Source organism: Meriones unguiculatus, chromosome 2 (genome assembly GCF_030254825.1).
Source record: "Meriones unguiculatus strain TT.TT164.6M chromosome 2, Bangor_MerUng_6.1, whole genome shotgun sequence".
NCBI classification, from domain to species: Eukaryota; Metazoa; Chordata; class Mammalia; order Rodentia; family Muridae; genus Meriones; species Meriones unguiculatus.
This window is the reverse complement of record NC_083350.1, coordinates 157,615,880-157,622,555: the sequence shown is the minus strand read 5'-3', so window position 1 is coordinate 157,622,555 and position 6,676 is coordinate 157,615,880. Positions and strand designations below refer to the sequence as shown.

The following is a 6,676-nucleotide window of genomic DNA, read 5'->3' as shown; positions in this document are numbered from 1 at the left end:
TCAACATCAGATGTTCTCTTTTGCTCTCCACCTTTTCTCAGACAGGGTCTCTCACTCTATTGGAATACACTCATGGGTTAGACTGGCTAGCTCAGGAGCTCCAAAGTTTCTCCTGCCTCCCTCCACCCCCTGCTCTAGGGTGACAGATGTGTTTTGTCATGCCTAGCTTTTTATTTTTATATTAATTACAGTTTATTCACTTTGTATCCCAGCTGTAGCTACCTCCCTCCTTCCCTCCTAATCCCACCCTCCTTTCCTTCATCTCATCCTATGCCCCTCTCCAAGTCCATTGATAGGGGAGGTCCTCCTCCCCTTCCATCTGACCCTAGCTTATCTGGTCTCATCTGTACCAGCTGCATTGTCCTCCTCTGTGGCCTGGCAAGGATACTCCCTCATCCAGGGGAGGCGGTCAAAGAGCCAGCCACTGAGTTCATGTCAGAGATAATCTCTGTTGCCCTTACTAGGGAACCCACTTGGATACTGAGCTGCCATGGTCTACATCTGAGCAGGGGTTCTAGGTTATATCCATGCACGGTCCTTTGTTGGAGTATCAGTCTCAGAAAAGACCCCGGTGCCCAGATATTTTGGTTCTGCTGCTATCCTTGTGGAGCTCCTGTCCTCTCCAGGTCTTCCTATCTCTTCATTCTTTCCTAAGATTCCCTGCACTCTGCCCAAAGTTTGTTTTTGAGTCTCATTATCTGCTTTTACAAAAAATATGGAAAGCTTCGTGAATTTGCATGTCATCCTTGTGCAAGGGCCATGCTAATCTTCTTTGTATCATTCCAATTTTAGTATATGTGCTGCCGAATCGAGCACATGCCTAGCTTTTTAAATGTGAGTGCTAGGAATACAAACTCATGTCCTTGTGGTTAAACATCAGGCATTTACAGATTGAGCCATATCCTCAGCCCCTATCTTTTCAGTTCTGACTGAAAGCATAGGAAGAATGATGGACCATTGCTACCAAGCTGAGGAGAGAGACAGAAGCTGGTGTCCAGGAATGACTTATACACAGGACTTTTTTGCCTAGGGTAGAGAGTCTACACGTGGGGATTTTCAAGCTTCTGATGAAAGGTGTTTCACTCCAGGCCCCCAAGCCACTGTAACGCCTTGCTGAGTGAGCCTGGAGATGCACAGTTTGGCTTCTCACCAACAGCATCCCACAGAACTCCTCACCCCTGTACAGCTGGTTGGGAGGCATAGAAATTATCATCCGCCTGTGCGCGAGAAACTGCAGAGGTGAGTGCATCATTTGGTGCAAACCAAGCTCTTATGTCTCTCTGCCTCTTTTGCTTTACTGAATCTGAAAGAAAACATGAAGGACTCTGAGAATCATGTGACATGCTTTGTAGTTTTCCTCTGCTTCCAGAGCTGCCTACTGGAAGAGATGCAATCTGTTAAACAAACAAACAAACAAACAAACAAAAAACCCAAAAAAACCTATCAGTGGACTTGGGGAGGGGCATGCATGCAGAAAGGGGAGGAAGGGTGGGATCGGAAGGGGAGGAGGGAGGGGCTTATGGGGGGGATATAAAATGAATAAAGTGTAATTAATAAAAAATAAAAAAAAGGACCTGGGCTCCTCTGTGTATGCACAGAATTTAATAGTAGAGGTACTTTCCTTGGGTTGTTCAGAATTTTTTTTTCATTGTTAATTCAGCCTTTATTTTCAGTGAGTCCCCACATTTCCATGTACCAGTCGGCCACTTAACATTTATTGAATATCCGCAATGAACTCTTGAAGGAGATTAATAACGCTTTCCCGTATTTCATGTTGCTCACAAACTGCAGGAAATTGTCCCAGGCTATTGGGGACTTTCATGCTTTTAAACGCCTCTAAAGTCCCCAAAGGTGCTTTTGTTTTGCTCCCTTGCACCTATTTAATGAGCCACTGGCAAGTGCAGAAGGATTAACACTAATACGGGCTACAGTCGCCCTTGTGACTTTGTGTCCACATATGATATTATCTTAAATATTTACTTCATGCTTCCTCATTCAATTCACCAGATTTAGAAAATACTGCTACTACGAAAGGCTAGATATTCATCCCTTGGACAGTTTTGAAGAGACAAATTAATAAATTCTTCTTTGACATTTGCTGTCTGCCAAGTACTTTGTGTTTCATGAGCCTTTTTTTTTTTTAATGTTAATTAACCACCTACTCACTCAGATCAGGAAAATGACCAAAGACCAACGAAGTGAGACTCCACTCAAGTCTCAGCTTGAGTAACCCAAGGAGTCTAATCAGGGTCACTCAGAGCAGCATGGATGAAAGGTTATTGACAGGAACATGGTCACTTTACCAATGACTACAACACTGAGGAAAACTCTCTCTCTCCCAGCAACCTATTAACTATATACACTTTCAAAGGGGCGGGGGCAGGGTGGGACCCTATCCCTCTCTGTGACAGTGGGCACAGTCTCAGTCTTGTGTGGGTCTCATGGGGGTAATCGCAGCTATTGAGAGTTCAAGAGGCAATTGCCACGTCATTCCCAGAGGTCAGTGTTTTCTCATGCTATGCATATTCAAGTCAGGCAAAAAAAAAAAAAAAATGGTTTTGTGCCTCCTGCAGAGTTCATCTCTATCAGAAGAACTCATGAACTGGTTTTGTCTGAGATAATTCTAATTTATTCATCGTAGTGCTACTAATAATCATGCCACGTGTCAAGTCAGAGACACTGTTTAACAATAAAGAGTAAAGTTGCGTAGTGGAAGACCAAAGGGCACCATTTGCATGCTCCCCTCTGTGAAATAAGCCTAGTTGCTGACTGACCAAGGCTGATGTGAGGATGGCTCATCAGTTTTCTGCCTTTACTTCCTCTTGACTGTAAGCACGTTCTTAGAAAGGCTGTCCTTTGAATAAGAATTTTGAGTTGCTTTTTGAAACGAACTGCATTTTCTACTAATGACTCTAGGCACAGCCTAAGGTCCATTTCTGTGGCTCTGAGTCCCCCTTTGTTCACGTTATAGAGATGATACGCGGTGATGATAAGGAGCCGATGCACTGAAAAGGAGGCGCTGGGAGTTAGGCGCTCCTTGGTAGTTATTTGAGATCTGAGGTCTTCAGCCAGTTTGCCACAGATCAGAGAAGGATCTGCGACATAACTACTGAGTGACAGGTGCTTAGTGATGTCTGTGTATGGTCTACAGCTTGCTTCTGTAAATGCAACTCTAAGAGAGAGGGCAGAAACCAAACCCTCTTGATGATACTTGGTAGAGATTTATGCAGAAAAGTTCAGAGAATCGGGACAGCATCTTTGTAATTAATGAGGTAGAATGCCTTTTGTAGAAAAAAGGCTTGTGGAAGTTTCTAAGAATCTGCTATTATAGCAGAGCCTGGATGAGAAGCAGAATCACCTATGCATCTCCAGGAACACACTTCTCTTGAATATACCATGGAGTACTTAGTTTCAGTATTTAATAAGGAGAAGTTATTGGGAACATGTAGTTTATGTATTTCAAAACATTTACTTACTGTAAGACTCACTAAGGTCAATATCCCAGGAAGGATATACCATGTATGTGGCCTCAGGTAGATTTTTCTTAATGCATTCAAAAGTTGTTTTGCACTCACATATTTGAGGTGAAATACGTTTGTGCTGTCTATTTCAGAACCTGCTTCCGTCAGCACGTGTAGCTTTTTGTGGCGTTTGCAAGGTGATTTTGTAGCATTGCAAGGGAGAAATATAACTAGAACCCAGAATCCTACCCTTGCATTCTGAGAGAAAAATACCCCGAGCTCTGCTAGTCCCAAATTACTCATACAGTTCTATGCCTCAGATCCTCCTCAATTGCACAGCTGTGGTAGATTACACCTTTGCCCTCCAGAGATGCTCAAATACAGCGTTGTTCGCCAAACAGACTTGCCACAGTGATGCAATTACCCTGCACTTTGAGACTGATGGCATATGGTCCAACTCTCAGAAATACAAACAAGTTTTGAATGTTTTGAATAGTTATTATTTTGCCTGTAATTGAAACTATGGCACCTTGACATTAAACAAACAACAGCCCTGAGTGTCATATTTTCATAGTGGCTTTCGTGTCTCTGTGGCTTAATGGCATAGACTAGAGGGTCTTGGAGTCTATGGAAAGGTATCTCCAGCTGATTTCATGCCCAGAAGTAAGCTTCAATTCCTCAGGCATGACTCAAGCACCTGCTACTGACCCTCCTGAAGGTCTTTTTGTTTGTAGGATGGTAGTATAAGAACTAGCACTGACGTACACATCAGATGCTTTGCTCACTTGCCTGCCTGACACTTTAAGGAAGAACATCCTATTCCCAGCACCTCTGTTCTTGCAGAGAATGATAGGATCCTTATCTTTTGGAATGCCATTGTCTTTTCTGTTGACCTTTAAAAACATCTGGCAAAGCCTAGTGAGCATAAAACACTCTTCAGTTGTTTGTAATCCATCTCCCAGGGGAAGGGCCCCTTTATAAACCCTACGGTAGACTCTTTGAGACCTTAAACAGGAGATAAAATACTCTCTTTTTAAAACTCTATTCTCAAATACATGTTGGGGCCTTCAATAAACACATACTATCTCTAATTGCCCTCTAGATACCATGTGAACAATGGCTCCTGTACCTCTCCCCTCATTTGAAAGCTATATAGACACTGTAGAGAGTTCCATTTTTTTTTAAGGCTGTGAGCCAAAATCATTCACATCTATGTTTCATGACTGTTGGGCTAAGCTAGGTCTGAAGATATTATCTCCATCGTTTCAAGTTCTGAATATTATATGTAGGTTACAGAGCAAGTCATGAGGGTGAATAATATTTCTTCATCATTAGAATTTGGAACTTATACTTCATGGCATTTCCTAGGGTAGGGAATTAAATCTAAAGTTATTTACTTATTATAAATGAGGAAAGGATAAGAGCTAACATTTACATGGCATTTCCCAACATTAATTAATTTAACAGCAAAATAAATATATCTTGTGACAGAGAGATACCTACATTTTGTAGCTAAATTATTTATTGCTGAGAACTACATTAGTTGACTGATGATTAGATAAGCAAGGGAAAATGAGACTGCATCACAAAATGTTCTTTGCCTTCAGCTTTATATGTAGGTAATTTGATGGGCTTCCCTGTTCACAAGAAATCCATCTAATAGTTTAGAGTACAGGAATGATAGTCACAGAGTGGCAGGTATGGCCTAATGAGCTTGTGCCTACTACCTAAAATTTAGATTCTAAATAAACTACAAGCACTGAGCTCAGAAAGCTGTGAAGCATATGATAGGTAAAAATACTAGCAATGTAAAATGAATTTGAAGACTATGGCTCTGTTACCAAAAACCAGATGGTAAATGTATTTCTTTTCACCGGGTGGCTGCTTGATCAAACCTTCACTAAGTTTGTGGCTTCAGAAATAGCCTACAGTTGTAGACATGGGTCTTGGGATGGTTGCACAAAGGTACACAGAGAACTCCCTTTTTTCCTGGAAGCTACGGGGAAAAGGATTTTCATGGCTTCTTTGCCTTCCAAGGCTGCCCATCTTGCTCCTATTCTCAACTCTCTTACACTTTCAAAACCAGCAGCGGGCCTTCAAGCCTTTCATAGCCATGGCCCCTCTGAATCCATCTTTTACATCTGAAGAGCCGCTGTGATCAGAGTAAGCCTATCTGGATGACCCAAGGCTCTCTCCCTATCTCAGGGGCAGCTGGTTGGCAATCCAATTCTGTATGGCATCCTTATACCAGTTCCAATGTAACATAATATTTAGTTTCTAGGATAAGAATGCAGCCATCTTTGAGGGACTTTTATTCTGCCTACTACAGGTGGCAGAATAAAGAGCCAGGGTAGACTCTTACATGACAGGTGTCAGGATCCAATTTGTCATCAAGCTTTGTTAATGTATTATATACCTCCTGAGCATCCTTTTCTGGCATCTTTTGCCATGTCTTAGTTCAGGTTTCTATCATCATTCATTATGACAACTGCGTTACATCCCAGCCGTTGCTCATGTTTAAAATCTTGGCAGTTAGTCCCTCTCTGTTTCCCACAGAAATATCAGGAGGATTCCTAAGATGCAAGTGTGTTTATGTCTTCCTTCTTAGAGTCACTCAGTAGCTTCCTGTGTCCTTCATAGCAGGAATTGTCATCTTAACAAGGACAATCAGTGTCATTTTATTTTTTGCTGTTGAATTATTATACAGATTTTCATTTACCTCCCTAGGTTGGTAAGATTCTACTGCTCAAGGGACCACATTCCTACCTCTCATTCAGCATTTGAAAGCTATCGTGTTTGTATTTAATAGGCATAGCTCTGGATTTGGAAGGACTATTTATCCTCCATAATGTTTTAACACTGTTCTATGAAACTATGTAAAAAACAGGAATCAACAGCAGTCCACTGACCTTTTGTCTCAGTCATTTATTTATTTATTTATTTATTTATCCATGTGCATGTGAGAGCGTGTGAGTGCATGTGTGTTCTTGTACATGTGGAGATGAGAGGTAAACCGCAGGTCCCATTCTTCAGGAGCCATCCAGTTTGTTTTTCGAGACCAGATACCTCATGTGAGCTTAACCTTGCCAACTCAGGTGGTCTAACTGGCTGGTGAACCACAGGAGTCCTCCTGTCTCCAGCCCTGTGCTGAGTCCACATGCTACACTGTACCATGCCCAGCTTTTACTGTGGATGCTGGAGATTGAAGTCAAATC

At 42.0% G+C, this 6,676-nt stretch overlaps 1 non-coding gene across 1 annotated transcript; it reads right to left on the bottom strand.

Moving 5' to 3' along the window:
• Positions 1-709: 709 nt before the first annotated feature.
• LOC132652686 (U6 spliceosomal RNA) lies at positions 710-816 on the bottom strand. The gene has a single exon (XR_009590263.1). It is a non-coding gene; the product is annotated as a U6 spliceosomal RNA (small nuclear RNA).
• Between the last annotated feature and the right edge of the window lie 5,860 nt (positions 817-6,676).